The sequence below is a fragment of the Lutjanus erythropterus genome, chromosome 2 (genome assembly GCF_056507025.1).
Source record: "Lutjanus erythropterus isolate fLutEry1 chromosome 2, fLutEry1.hap2, whole genome shotgun sequence".
Taxonomy (NCBI): Eukaryota; Metazoa; Chordata; class Actinopteri; order Lutjaniformes; family Lutjanidae; genus Lutjanus; species Lutjanus erythropterus.
In genome coordinates, this window is record NC_139318.1 from 41,831,577 (window position 1) to 41,848,148 (window position 16,572).

The 16,572-nt window shown below is 39.2% G+C and overlaps 1 protein-coding gene across 3 annotated transcripts in view; it reads left to right on the forward strand.

Annotated features, from left to right (window-relative positions):
- mtss1 (MTSS I-BAR domain containing 1) overlaps positions 1 to 16,572 on the forward strand; it is an 82,751-nt gene that overhangs the window by 1,439 nt on the left and 64,740 nt on the right. The window lies entirely within an intron of this gene.

Sequence of the window (16,572 nt, forward strand, 5' to 3'; positions counted from 1 at the left end):
TGACTAACTGTTCTTTTTCTGTTACTAACTACTGATGAATCATTTTGAATAGTTTTTTTTTCAGCTTCTCAAATGTGAATATTTCCAGATAAACTAAATATCTTTTGGTTGTGGACAGAATGACATTTGAGGACGTCATCTTTGGCTTCAGGAAACAGTGATTAACACTTTTCACCATTTTCTGACATTTTATGGATCACACTACTCGATAAATTTAGAAAATAATCAATAGATTAATCGACAGTGGAAATAATCATTGGTTGCCTTGTTGTCTTATTACTTTTGGCAACTCGCAATCCTACCTTTTCTACATTTTCTTTTCATAATGTGATTGTTTTGTTTTAGCTGTCATACACTGTACATACCCAGTGATGTTACGGCATCTGTTTTTAAATTGGACATTAAGTGATTAATTGATTAACAGGGTTCCCAAACACTTTTCATGACAGGGACCCCCACATATTGGGCCCCACAATATAAGTAGATTTTGTCTTAAGAAATTCTCTGAATATTTTTTTTTTAGGTTTGAAAATAAAAAAAAATCCATATAATCAATCAATGATCAAACTAGGACCCTGTGTCCTCCCTTGTTGTAATTTCTCCTAATTATTGCGATAAATATCATATTGTGTACTTTTTATAGTGTTTATTATACCTATTACTATATTATTATACCTTGGGTTTTTGGTGTCGTTACATATCCATTAATAACCAACTTTATTGATAATCGAACAGTCATTTTGAGTCCCTATTCAAATCCAAATTCTCTGATTTCAGCTTCTCAGTATTTCTCTTCTATGATCTTAAACTGAATATCTTTGGTCTGTGGACAGAACAGGACATTTGAGGACATCATCTTTGGCTTAAGGGAGCACTAATGAAGAATTTTCACCAGTTTGACATTTTATGAACCAAACAACTAATTGATTAACAGATAAAATTATTGACTGAATAATTGATAATGAAAATAATTGCCGTATTTCTTTTCAAAGTCTAATATGCTTTACATACTGGGTGATGTCAAGGTGTCATTCGTTTTAAAGTAAAGTTGATTAAAATGAATCTTCACTTACATTTACACGTCCATGTTTATCTGTCTTTCTGTTTTTATGCCTGTCATAGCTCCAAACTTTTTGACACCCCAATAATCCTCCCAAAATACATATTTCCCTCTGCTGTTTATCCATCTAGATTGTTTTGGTGTGAGTTGCCAAGTTTTGGAGACATCGACCAAAGATATCTGCCTTCTCTCAAAAAAAAGTGGAAGCAGATCAATCTGATAAACTCAACGGCAGTGTCTCTTTCTAGAAATCATGACCCGGTTACTCAAGATAATCCATCTACCTTCTTTCTGCCATAGAGAGAAAATAGTTCTTACATGAAACTGCTTACAACATGGTCTGTGGATTATCTCAAGTAACCAGGTCATGATTTCTGGAAAGAGACACTGCTGTTGAGCTTAGCAAATGTATTTCTCTGCTCCTCAGAGCAACACGAGCTGAGTGCCATCTAGTTCCATTATATTTGAGAGAATGCAGACATCTCTTCGATCAGTAATTCACACAGAAACAACCTGGATGGATGAACAACATTACAAATGAAAGGAGAAATATGTTTTCTTGATTTGGGGATGAACTGTCCCTTTAAAACAACGCTATCATGCTGTTAAAACCAGGTGAAATTCAAAGTAAGGAGTCTCAGAAGTGAACGACTAAGCTCGAGATACTTATAAACCTTGGAATATGGGTTATTATGAGCTGGATTTAGACTGAGTGGATCTGAGTGCTGGTGATGTTGATTGGGTAATGAATGAGCTGAGGTTAAAACTGGAAGTGGGCCATCTGAGAGGGTAACAGAGCTGGATGGGGGTGGATTTTACCAGCTGTGTGCTCTTTGATGTTTGTTAAGCAGGCTGCCCTTTGCTGCCTGTCTGTCTTTCTGTCTGTCTGTGTTTCACTGCTCTCAGATGTTCATCGTTAGCGCCCTCCATTTTCCACGTCGGATCTGAACGCATCTTTTTTTGTCCAGAATAGCCAGAAAAGGGCTCCGGTGTTGGTGGAGATGTTGCTCCGATCAGTGCACTGAATGGAATCCGGCCGGTGTACATCAGCATGACCAGTTTTAGCTTTTTACAAACACATGTGCGTCTGTACACACGTGAATTTATAGCACAGTTGATTAATGGCAACTGAACACTGGTAACAAAGATTAAATCAATATATAAAGATGAATTAGATATCCATGATAAACCAGTTGTCAAAAATTCAGCTGAAGATAAAACACTACCCACACCACATTTCATTTTAAGGTTGTTATGGTTCAGATGGCTGCATTTTGTATGTTTTTTAAGCTGATTTTGATACATTTGAATTTTCTGTGATGTTAATGGTTTAATTTTACATTTACTGTTAGTGTTTCGTCTTTAATAAGTGTATTTTTCAGTTAAAATGTTCCTCTGCAGTGCATAGCCTGTCTTGGTCATGATTCAGCAATAACCAAATTAAAGGATCCTTATCAAAAATATTTGGTTATGTCGGAGCAACAGCAATCAGGTGGTTGGTCCAGTAGTTGATGGATAGACCATGAATCTTTATCTGTTTTGAAAACCAGGTAATCGTAAAGTTTGAAGCAAAAACGCCAAACATTAAGTGTCAATTCGAAAGCAGACACACAAAAAATGAAGCAAAAATACCAAACGTTAATTGCGATTGATGATTACAACTTTCTAATGTGAAGACTTGTCAGTTTTCCCAAGCACTCATCATAGTAAACTGATTTTTTTAGAGGGATTTTGGACCATTTTTTTTAATATAAGACATTATATTGGGTTCTGAGAAATTATGCCGTTCAAGTTTCAGTATTCTCTGAACAAGTGATTAACCAAAAAAATAATCAGGTGATTAATCTGTAAGGTAAATACAAACTTGCAGCCCAAGTTTATATTAAAAGTAAACTGTTATGTTTATTATTATCAGCTTTTAACAGATAGTGGAAATGTCAATATCTGTGTCTGTCTCTAATATCCATTTCTGGACAGGCTGTAGTAATGAGTGCTTATTGACTTCCTGTTAAACTGTATTGTCTGCGTTACTGTCAGGATAACACAAAAACAGACACGTCAATACTCATGCGGTTTATAGAAACTAGTCAACAGTGGTAGCCACATGGTGTCAGATTCAAAAAAATGTCTTTTAATAAAGTTTAAAGGGATAATTGTGATTTTTTTAAGTGAAGTTGCAGGAGTTATTTATCTAGTCAGTGTATTACCTACAGTAGATAGCAGTAGACACACCCTCCCATTTGGAGGAGCAGCAGGAGTACTGTTGTAGGAAGCCAGCACCATTTTTACAACAAAATTAGTGTAAATGGTTTTTTTTTTAAAATGTGGATAAACATACTAAAAATGGGCAACAGACCCTTTCCCCATTGCCAGTAGATGGGTTTGCCTCTGTCTGTGCAGGAGTACAGCGAGAAAGCCGTTTGTTTTAAAGTCTGTGTGTTCAGCTCTCAGTACTTTTGTAGCTTCTAACTGACTGTTTGTAGTCGAGTTGTGTTAAGTTACTGCTGATGAAAACCCTACATTTCCGGATTTTGCTGCTTCATAATAAAAGCTTTTAGATGCCAAAAAACGGGCTTTTACTGTGAAGAATTTATAGGATGTTTAGTCACGGTTTCACAGCTGCTGGATTTAATATGAGTGCGTATCAGTTAAATACACGCCTTCAAACTCCAACATGCTGGGCTGACGCAGCGATTCAAAAGGAGTCAAGCAAAGCGGGACGTGTGGAGGAAAAAAGGGCTCCAGGAGTTACTGATGGAGGCGGCGAGCTTTCATTGACTCCACTAGAGAAGGGGTGAAAATTAGTGTGTCACTGCCGATCAGAGCCAAAGTCGATAGATACCGGTGATTACTGCAGAGTCATTTGGGCTGGTGTTCAGTCAATATGTGCTACCTGTCGAGATGTGCCACTCAGCGGGTCTCTGGGTTAGAAGGTTAAGATTAGGGCCAGGGTTAGGGTTACTCTCCTTTTGATTTGTGCTATGGTAGCATTTTTTTGACAAGGCAGCATAAATCGCCAGAACACCAGGAGTGAATGCCGATCGTACCCTTTCCTGCTGAAGAAAAAAGTCAGATGTTTGTGTGTTTTTTGTCCAGTGTAAAAGGGGCTTAAGCAATGTACTGCTGTGGTTAAAGTCAGCAGCAATGTGTAATGTAATTTAGCCACCTATTAAAAAAAAAAAAAACGTCTAAAAAGATGATGACTTTAATTGTAAGCAACATTAATAATATTTTCACAGCCTTTTCTGGTGGGAAACTACCATTATATAAACTAAATATTGCTCTCTCCAAATCAACCAGACTCCATTGGCAAAAATAAGAATTTTACTTTGCAGAATATGGGAGTTGCTGGTCTACCACTGCCTCAATCTGTTAGTTTGTTTGCGTTATTGTGTGATTTTGGTGTTTTAAAAGTTTAGTTCAGATTCACTGAAGTCACACAATATCACAAACAAAACTAACCAATCGAGGCAGAGATAGACAAACAACTCCCATGTTCTGCAAGGTGAAATTACAGTTTTTGCCAATAGAGTTTGGTGAAATTTTAGACAGGATAATATTCTACCTACAGTAGTTTAGAGAGCCGTAGAAGTTGGTGTGAGGTGTGCCAATAAAACATAGAAAATCTAAAATAACTCCACTCCCTAAATTTTGTTCATACCTAAGAGAAAATTAATGAATGCCACAGATTCTCTTGAATCACTCTTGCGTGCAGTTTAAGAACAAATCTGTTTGTCAAAGCATTTCTTGCACAAGACCTGATGTCTTGTGTGGAAATGATGCCGACTTATCAACCACAGATGATGATTTAGCCTTCAGAAATACAGCAATATTGTGTAAGAGAGGATCTTCAGATGACTCACAGGTTTCATAGTAGCCCTGCTGTGTGCACTGCTGCCAATAGTTTCGGATGTTTTGTGTTTTTAACGTCACATTTCTAGACTGAAACCTTCGAGTCGTATCTCCATCCTGATTCAAACAGACAGGAAGGTCACCCTGCCACAGCGAGTAACTCTGCATTACCCCAGTGCCGCTAGCTTGATCTCCGTGAGATGAAGAATTTGGGGAAAATGAGTCCGTTCTCATTTCATTCTGAAGTTAAAACATTTTGGAAGGAACGTGATGGAACTTGCAGACATCCTGCGGTGAGAACAGTGAGCAGCACACATGAGTCACTGCTGCTGTCAGATAACAGGGAACAGGGATGGTTATGGTGGATTGTGTGTGCGTGATTCAGAGCTTGTGGTATCATATCCTGATATTTCACCAGCATGGCAAAGAACCAACGGGGGCACTCCTGCCATCTGCCACACACACACACACACACACACACACACACACACACACACACACACACACACACACACACACACACACACACACTCCGAAGTCATGTCTAATTAAATAGAGCGTTGCTGTTCAGATAAATCTCTCCTCGGGGCATCATAACACGCCTGCGAGGAGCTCACACTCACAAAGGCTTGGTGCAGATTACGGGTCATTTTGTGAATTAACCAAGCAGCCATTTAAAGGAAAGTAGAAGATTGAAGAAGTATTGTTGCAACAGGAATTTTCTGAAGATAACCAACCTTTATACTTTGAGTAAGGACTTAACTGTGTCTAAGAACCGAGTATCTGGGCCTGCAGGTTGGTTCTAAATTCTCAGCCACATTAAGTAAAACTCCTGATTTAAAGACGATATTTGTACAATAATGACCACTAGTTGTTGCCCTAGTGCAGAAAGAGGTTATTTTGTCAAGTGATACAAACTTGGGGTGCAGAATAATTAGTGACTACAGATGGAAATTGATAAAATTTCATTGATACAACTGCCATTATTGCTTCTGCTTATCAGTCGGATTCTCTGACGATTACCTGATCAATTTAAGTCAATCTGGCTGTGGCCTCTGTCAGTTTCACAAGGCCTTAGGGTCACTCATAGATCAGGTTATTGGAAGTTAGACCATGTAACCGTAAGCCAAAAAGATTAGATGCCATGCCCCCAGGCTGACTCTGGCTTAAGACCCATGTTACCATGGTAACAATCAGTGTAACCAACTGATCAGTAGCATCCAACTACAACAAAGAGGAAAACATGGCTCATAATTTGTGGTTTGCTAACATTGCTGTTGAGTCTTGTATCTTTACTAAACATCTTTGATGCTCCTCTCAACAATGGAACTAACACTGTTTACTGTCACTGCAGTTATTTTCCATATCAGATTTTATTTTTGTATTGTTTACACCCTTCACTATACTTTCCAAGTAAAACGTCCTTGTAACTGTTGAGTTCCTCTAAAAGACACATATTTTCTGCTGGGGTAAAAGTCGGACGCAGCCACTTGGTTGGCCATCTTTTTTAAATACTCAAAAAGGTCTTAAATAACCCAGAATCCACTGTGCCGTAGTCCTACTTAAGATAGTCAACAATTAAACTGCTTTGTGCAACTGATTTAGAAATCTATCTGAAGTCTGCCTGTTACATCTAAGCCATAGTCAAAGTCTGTCTTTGTGGGGGAAAAAAAAACATCCCACTCTTTTGTCATTCATGGAGTATAACCTTGTTTTTTTAAAACATGGGAGTAAATAACTAAGACTAATGAACACGATGAGCTTACAAATCGATTCGTCACAAATTCGCCCCCTAACAGCTTCACACCTCTTGTCCCTTGACCCAACATGTCTTCATTGTCACCGCTGCATCCGCCGCTGTAACGTTAAATAACCTCTCTGCAGTATTCCTGGTCGTCAAACTGGCTTCCATTGGTCTCGGAGGCTGTATCCCAGTCGAATATGATCACTAACTTGCTACCTGGCACTAACTAGAGTTTGAGGTGTTTTTTTTTCTGCGACTAATGATTAAATGAAAACTTGATTGACTAAGACTCCTCTCACTGACAAATGGTTTAGTTGACTGTTAAGGAGCAGCCCTAGCTTTTAGTGAGCAGACTTTCAGTTTCGGCTCCGTCTGTCCTGAAGCTTAAATTGGATGCCCGTGCTCTACTTAATTGAAATCTTTGGTACTGACCACAGCTCTATAGGATTCTTAATTATGTGCAACAAAGACGGCCTCACCAGTGGTCAATCATGTTTTAATCTTGAGTCTTTTTGCTTTAGTGAAGATAAATACCTAATAAAATTGTAAATCATCCCAAAGAAGAGAAAAATCACCGTCCTGCGGCAGCTTCATGGGACCTTCAGGTCCTACTGGCGAGAGACAGACAGCTTATTGATTTCTGTCACAGCTATATCAGGAGTGACATTATGAGCCATCGACCTTCCACACTCCTCCATCCATCCTCTAATCTCTCCCTCCATCCTGACATGCTCACTGCGCTCCTTCACTCTCACTCTCTCAGCCTCATGTTTTCTTCATTTTACATCTTTTATTCTCTCTTTTCTTTCTTTCTTCAGTCACCCCCTCCCCACATTGTTTCTCCATCCACTCCTTTCCTTCTTCTCCTTTGTTTTTCTTTCACTCCGTATCTAGATTTCCTTCTCTGCCCTCACCAGCTCCCCCTCATGATAATTCGCCGTTCACGAGGATTTGATTAGTGTTTGAGTATTTAATTTATTCTCCTTGTTAACTTTAAAGGAAAATGCCAGTCAAAACAACCTGCCCTCTTCTCCTCATATTAAGTGAACGTGTGTGGTTATGTGTTTATGCATTCACGTGTGTGTGTTTGTGTGTGTGTTATCTATCCTGTACTGTACACTGAAGGTGAACTGAATGAGATGGCAGCAGTGTATGTGTGTATGTGTGAAGAATAGCAAATAGCTTTCAAGAGCCAGCTACAGTCATGTTCAGTTTCTACATGGACACACACACCCAGTTGTAAACAATGGTTCTAACTATATTACTCTGTTTTATAATCAGTCCTATCTATATATAATTAACTTACAATTAACTGTGTGCGCATGCACAGTAAATTACAGGCTTTTCCCACATGAGTTGTTTAGACCTGAGTGATAACCGTGCACAATTACATCAAACACACACTTATACACACCCTACAACTACAGGCCATAATGTGATGTCATAGAGGCAATGAAACTGTGATACTTTATAGTTCCTGATAATCAGTGTAAGAGTGTGTGTGTGGGAGTTGTTGATTTCAGAGAAGTCCCTGTGCTGACAGGAAAATAGGCAGCCTCAGGTGAATTTGGGCGTGGACACCCACACACATGCAGCCAAATGTATCGGTACTCACCTGCCATTCAAAGCAGACACACTCTTAATTATGTACAACTTTAAGCCTTAATGTAATCTAAAGTTACTACAAGAGACTTTAATGTTTTGTTGATTTTGGAGGCCTCCTTGGACAAAAGTGGCTGTTTTTCCTCCACCATAACAACAAAACATAATGTCAAAAATAAAATTATCAAAAGAGAAATCTCCTTTTAAGACCTTCAAGCTGAGGACAGCTGTGTCGTGTCGAAGACGGGCAGATGCAGAGCTGCACCGGTGAGCTGAGCAGAACTGTGTGTAGAAATTTTGAAAATAGATATCACTTAAGTTACAACAAATATTAAAATCTTATGATTTCTATTATGATAAGCTTGCTCAATTTTCCAGTGAAAATGCCTGAAGTCATGGTTGAGATTTGAAAGTGACAACTTTTAAATCAGTTGCGTTACCTCGTTTGGTAAAACACATCGTGGTGTTTCAGAGTAAAACACAGCAGCATCTGTCTTGTCTTTTCACTACAACTCTTCATTGAAATTTAGGGAGTTAATACTCTGAAAAGTATCAGCAACAGTAAAACTGCATTTGTCATGATAATGTTTGAGTTAAAGTCTGCGGGCAGAACTGTGGGGGATGATCGATGTGGGTCACAGACCCACGACGATCCAGTACACCACAATTGCACAATTGTTGCACGATTCTTCTTGCAATTTTTGGATTATATCCACATGGTTGAATGCATTGTAAGCATTAACTACAAATGTAATGATGGATGAGAGAAAAATGGTTAGGATGATGTATAATAGTTGCACTGCAGAGCTGCTGGAAAAACCTAATGCGAGTTGTACTTTTTAAAATGCAAACAACACATAAATTATTATTTTAAGATAATGGAATATGGCTAATAAAACTGAGGAACATGTGAAAGACAGATGAAAGAAACCCTCGAGATGTTTTATTGAGTTACCAGTGCTGGAGTCAGAGTCTCCTGATATCAGGACTTATGGGATGCTGATGGTTGCAAAGAACACCAAATTCAGTTAAAGAGGCTGCATTTCTCAACTTCATTTGAAGGTCACTTTTTATATCAGACAGCCTCATTCTGACGTGTTCAGTCTAGAAATAAAGACTTTGGAGGATCCAGCTTGTTGACTGGGACGCAGCCAGAGACTCGATGGAAAGTTTGGAAAGAAGGCGGAGAGATGGATGAACATGAGTGAACAGGTAGAGAGAGATGGAGGTGATGAGGCAGTATGGATGACTGCAGTTAAGTAGAGGGTGTGGATTTATAACACACACACACACACACACACACACACACACACACACACACACACACACACACACACACACACACACACACACACACACACACACACACACAACCTACAGCAGGCACCACATTTTGAGGACTGTGAGGGATTTTTTTTCCAGTTGTAGGTTTTATGAACGGATGTTTGAGAATCTTTTAAAAAGGAAATTTGAGCTTTTCAAGGCAGCGTTTTGTCAGTGGAAGTATGAAGAATTTTCTTGTGTGGAGTTAAGCTTTTGTTCTGTGAAGTGTTTTGACACTTTCCTCTAACATTTTATCAGGTATAAAGGAAGTGAAGTTTAGTAGGTTTTATTAGATGCTGGAAATAATTTTGTGAAGTGTTCTAAAAACTGAACACTGGGAGAATTTTATCATTGAGGCTTGGGGTGACAAATGTGTTTTTCGTCATTTTTAGCGGCCGCGTTTTCTAAGTCTGATCTAAGAATTCTATTGGAGACTGATGCATGATCAGAAGGCAGACAAGGAAATACACAAATATTATGCAAAGAAACATCACATCGAGATCAGCGGACATTTACTTCCTCGTCTTCTTACCAACGGGAGCCCATGGCAACGTGGCAAAAAGACAAATGATAGAGAAGACGGAACTTAAAAAGAACAGAAAAAAAAGATGAATGAATTCATAGGTTTGTGAGTTGGTTTTGGACTCCATTTTCAGCAAACATTCACTGGCGTGAAGTTCAGTTAGATTCCTCCTGGAACTAAAAAAAACATAACTTGAATTCAACTTCATAAATCAGCAATTGGCTTTAGAAACCTGAGGCCGACAGGATGGTGTTGCAGCTGCACAGTCCCAAACTGATGAGCAAGCCAAAGATTTTCATTCATCTGTCAGTGTTGCAGATGTGAACAGAGATATCACACCTGGAACTGAAGCAATTCAGTAATGATGCTTGCAGAAACAGATCTCTTTGGACTGCTGCTCGTAAATACTTCCTCTCCTGCTCCTGGGACTTTAAGTGGTGCTTCAGCCCCATCCATCTCTTCAAATAACAACTTATCTATGATGTATTTCTGCTGTGTTATGATTTGAGCCAAATCAGCCTGTTTGACATCCTGTGTGGTCAAAAGCAGAAAAATATTAACTGTAGGGGGCATCTTGATGGTTTAAGGGTTTAAGGCGCCGGCCATGAACAAGAGCGGCCAAAGTTGGAGTCACTCTGGGTACATTTGATACATGTCTTTCCCCATCACTTTTTCTCCCCTCATTTTCTGTTATCTGTCTACTTTCTCTCTAAGAGAGGCACAAAATGCCCATGAAAATACTTAATCCAGTAGAACTGTCTACTAAAACATTCAGACATTTTCCTTCACTGAAGCATTGTGCTCACAATTTGTAAGTAAAACACACAATCCAGTTGCCACAGTATCCAGTTGTTCTTGAGTAAAGGCAGTCAATCTCTACTGTCTGACCTCTGACCCTGAAACCAAACTGGTAAAATTGGTAGAATTTTATGACTGAGAGAGACTTGATGTCGGTGCACATGCATGTGACAACAAACTAAACTCTGGACTGGACTCCCAAACGGGCATGACTACAGGATCAGTGTAATGGCTGCATGGCCAAGTCTGTGCAGTCGCTGTGACTGGTCTGCACAGAGCCTAAGCCTACACCATCTGATGGCAAAATTTAGATCACGCCAACCACACCCTCACTCACCAGATGTAGAGTGTGGATATCCACCAAATCTACTGTCTGCGTTTTCAAAGTCCCCTGTCGCTAAAGGAAGCAACAACAACCTCCGAGGTAGCAACCTACATGCTGTAAATTGCGAGCTCGCCTCCCCGCATGCAAATGTTTCACCAAAACAAGTCCCTCCTGGCAGTATCATGCAGGGGCATAGATTCTTCTTCCCGGGCTTTAGTGCACCAAAGATGGTTGTGATTGTTTTTAAAAAAAACAATACAAGCAGGCCTGAGCGTTTTCTCCGCTTTAGCATAATGATCTTTTGTGATGCCAGACCCTTCTCCAGCGCTGTGTGCTGGGGGGTAAGTGTGTGTATGCAAGACTACATGTACCTTCACATATTCGTGGACACACAAAGTATAATACAGACTTCACAGCTATTTAAGGAAGTTTAATGACTTTGCACATTTAAAACCTACATAAAATAGTGGGTTTAGAGCTGTTATTTATTTGCCAGTTTTGATAACTTTTAAAAACTAAACTGTCCTTTTGACTGCTCCATCTGCTTGTTTAGATTATCGTCATACAGCTCCACAGCTGTCGTTTTGCTGTTCAGTTGGTTTGGTGTGAGAAGCTGTAAGGAATTTGCTGGTGATGCTTTATATGTCTGTGTATTTGCTGCTAACCGTTCTGCCAGACAGACAGCCTTGCCTGAGTCAGTGTGACATCCAGTCGACCTGTCTGCCATGATACGTCCGCTGCTGTAGAGAGGAGCAGTAGAGATATGAGCGATTTAGCTCTCTAAATCCTTCATTTCTTCTTTCTGCAAGCTGTGTGACTTCAGTTTTCACAGTGTGATTTCAGTCTGGAAATCAATTGATTGAATCTGGCAGCTTGAGGTGACTTTGGGCCTCTCGAGTCCGCAAAACTTTGTAAAGCAACTTCACTGTTTCAAGCAGAGGAGAGCGATGCATAGCAGCTGCTTCACCACAATGAAGCAGAGCGAATGACAACAAAGCTAATGGGAGTGATCTGCCTGCTGTTGGTATTAAAGAAATAAAAGATTGTGAGTTATGTAAGAATGATAAGAGGAATGAACGGTCCATGCTCTCCTCTGTCTGTTTGTCTCACTTAATAAAAACCTCATTGTTTCATAGATAAAGGACCAGGCAGTGGACACATAGACTTCACTGAACAAACCATTAACCTGATGCTGACACACCCTACCTGTCTACTTTCCCCTCTCTCTCCTTTTTTGTCTTTCTCTCCTTGAGTCAACCAGTGTTGCTCAAACACGACGTTAAACAAACCATCAACCTGCTGTTTGAACAGTCTCGACCTCCTCGCCCTCCCTCTCGCTCCGTGGCTTCAGCACAGTTCCTTCGATATGACACACAACTGCCAGGGCAGTGGACAAAATGTTTTTTTTAATTATTTTGGGCAACACATTAAGCCTACATAGTAAGTCTTTTTTAGAAATTAAACTGTATATTTGTGAAAAGTTTTTAAAGATTTACATCTTTTGTAGGAACCAGTGGGTTTGGCAAATTAGAGAAGTCATAAAATATTAAGAGACAGACTAGTATAATATTGTTTTATGTCTTTTGTGGGATTTACAGACAATAAGAATAATGAACAATCATGAAGTATTCTTTCAACATTACAATTTATTGCTATTTTTGTTTGCTTTTTTAACACTACACCAGAAAAAGTTGAATCATACACTTGGGTTACAGATGGGTCATAAACTAAAAATAAGGCACATCACATGTCTGTCATTATCTGTTTTATTTTAGCAGCATCATTGCTATACTGCACATAAAAGTAGTAGATTTTTTTTTTAAGTAAGCTGCTCCATTTAGCTGTTCCTGCTCATTAAGCCAGTGTCAGAAGAACATTAAAAATAAAAGAAGATGTTAGGCCAGAATGAATACAGCTCATGAGAGCTGCATGGAGCACAAATGTGAGCCTTTAAACTGACATCCGGAGTAATAGATTGGGTGAGCAATGGGAAGTCTGCAGCTCTTAGTTTGTTTCCATACAACAGAGGAAATATGTGGATGAAAGTATAAAATAAAATGGATCTGGTTGTTAAGAGAATGTCACCGCAATCTTGATGCTAATTTCTGTTAGCATGTTAATGGTTCATCCCACTACAAGTTTGCATTAAGCTAATGGACTAAGCACTAGTTATTTATGTTTATAAATAATTGATTCAGAAGTTGTGAAAAATTTCTAACCTTAAAAGAGTTGTTTTTTTTCCTCCCACCGGTAATTGACATCATACTAGCAGCATGACACCTTTCACTACGGCTTCAGTGTCTAATATGTCACAGACATGAAAAATCAAGTGAAAGGCAGTATTTTTCTGTCTCTGGATTATATTGATCTTGAATTGACAAGAAGACTGCTGACATATGAGCTGGCTATCATTTAAAGAACTTAAGATACCAGTACCCTTAAAGTGATGCCAATTCCAGTTGAGTAGTTCACTCGATACCTTTTTTATCTTGCATACTTTCGAACATTTTGGTGGCATCTCAGCACGCTGGACTGCCAACTCTGTTGAATACACCGCGCTTGATTCCACCATGTCAAACTGTATGTAGCTGCGAGGTGTAGCTGCGGTAGTGGGCCAATCACAAGTTGCATTAAATAGTTGCGGTGATTGGCTGTGAGCAAAACCATACAAATGTTTTCATTTTTTTCTAGATCTGAGTAAAAAAAAAGGATTGAATGCAGGTATTGTTTGACTGTTTTACTGGAGAAGTTCTGATACAACTTAGGAACTGGGTTATTTCGGTTGATACCTAAAAGGTATTAAGTACTGTTACCCAGCCTGAGACATATGACACCTTTTATCATGTGTTTTAAGAGTTATGTGCTTTTGTGGAAATAAGGAGTTATTAATATGTCATCTTTCTAAAAGGAAGCTTGGTGTAATATTTATCCTCTAGAGTACAAGGAGCCTCTATTTAATTAAAACTGCTAATACTGTCTGCATATTTTATTAATGTTTTGTCGCAACTGCAGAGACACCAACTGCTGAAGCATGATAAGGTTGTCTGATGTTGACTTTGGTTATTTGGTACTGATTACTGATGGTGGCTGATCAGGCTAATTATCAGCCATACTAATGGCATTAATACTGTTTTGTCTTCATACAGTGTAATTATTGTTATTGCACCACTGGTTTTAGCCTTGGCGCCCCACATTTTGGCTGTAATCCCTTAATAAATTAATAAAATAAAAGGATTTCTATAATGCATACACAAAGCAAGGTAAACCAAAAGTGACAGTTTCCTGTGTTGAAGTGGTTTCACTCTCAAACTGGTTTCAGAGGAATTTGCACCATCGCATTCTTTTGGTAGATGCTTTCTCTACTCTTTGACACTCTGCGATTTACGATAAGATAGTCATCAATATTCCCATACACCAAAAACCTGAAGACAAAGTGGTTGCAGGAAATGACTGAATTTCTTCTGGACACAGTGTACAAGGTCAGCTTCACTGTCTGTGTAAGCTGCATTAAAAACAGACTCAGGATTAACCTGCGTTAAGATCAGAGCTTTTTATCTTCAAAGCAACGGTATTAAACAAGCAAAGGAGATTTGTTTAGTTTCTAATGAGGAAACAGACCAGCATGTGAGGTCCCAGCATGTTCTTATCATTTCTTTGGCTGCCATAGTGAAAGTAGCAGGTGAGTAATGTAGGAATTATGCTACGTTTCTGCAGATTTGTGCAGAGGGAGTCATAGGGAAGTAAAGGTTGCAGAGGCTCTGAAAGAAGCTGACAGACACACCTCCCAAATCTCAGCAATGCTCTGTGCAGCCCTTCCTCATGAGATCTCCACTGTAACTCTGCATCTTACACAAAAAAAAAAATCTAGATGGATAAAACGCTACAAGCTGGGGGAAAAAATATGTATCTTTGATTTGGGGTCGGACTGTCCCTTTAAATCCAAACTGTAAGTTTAAATGTCTCTGCTTGGATTAGTGGGGATGGAACCAGAGTTCTACACGGGTCCAGTCGTACAAACCTGCTCCTGCCAAGCTGAAAACCAGAACCAACAACCAATATAAATCACACAACCCGACCCGCACCTGTGATTAATCGCACATTAACGGTCACTCAGTTGTCACCTGTCACTCACGTTTGTTCTCAGCTTTCACACCACCTGTGCTCCTGCAGCTGTCAGCCCGAGCCGATGCTGATCTCTAGGTGGGACGATATGTTTATCTCACATTTCGATGCCATCACGAAACTTGGGGGGCATTTTGACATATCTTGCAATTCTGAAATGCGCTGTTCTACAAGTACTATAATTTTTTTATGATATGTTGCAATTTTGTTTGCTTCTTTAACTCTAGACCATGGGGGAATTGAATCATAGCCTTCTAGACAATGTATATCATGATCAACATTTCTTGCCTTCTCATGTCTGCTTTATTTTGCTTGATAAGGATATCATGTCATTTAATGCTCACAGATTACAATAAATACATTTAACCACTTGCTGGACAAAAGCGGTAACCTCTATCCACTATGTCCAATAACTATAGACTGGAATGAAGCAATTGAATTATATCAATTCAAGAATTAAAAACAGTCACATACTGTGACATACTTATCACAATACTTAAATGAAGAAATCTTTCCCACTGCCCCCGTGTTTCAGCCTCAAGTCTCTCAGTGTTTAATGAGGTTGAACTCAAAAACCGGTTTACTGGAATTTGTGCTTTGAACTCATTTCCACTGAAAAATGCTTTGGCTCTTCTCTATCAGCCCTCACACCTCTCCAAACTGTATTTGATTGTCTGGAAATTAACAAACACTCATACAGAAGCAGCAGCAGTCACCTGAATGCACCGTTGCACATGCAAAGGTAAGACTGACAGCTGCAGTGTACACACCCAGTTTAAATATACCAAAAATCCTAAACACGTGTTTTTAAAACTGAAACACAGGCAGTGACACTTCACAAATGGAGATCGGTCTTTTTTTCAGTTGGTGGCCAACTAGAGCTTATAAACATACCTACGTACAGTAGCTATGCAGTATGGTTGTGTTATGAGGCTTTATCCAGGGCTCATGATCTTTTCATAGGCAACAAACAGAGCAGGAAACTGGTAAATTCAGCGCCCATATCAGATTTCTTTCATCATCTATAACTGGATTTATTTTCAGTAAGTTTCATGTGGCTCATCCTGTCATGTTATTCTCAGCTTTTAGCCACAGCAGTGTGCAGTGTGTGTGTGCTGGTGTGGAAACGGACACCCATGATTGTTAGCATTGATACTATAGAGTGATGCAGGGATGATGTGGGATTTTTTTCATTGGATTCATTGGATTTTGGATTAGTGTAG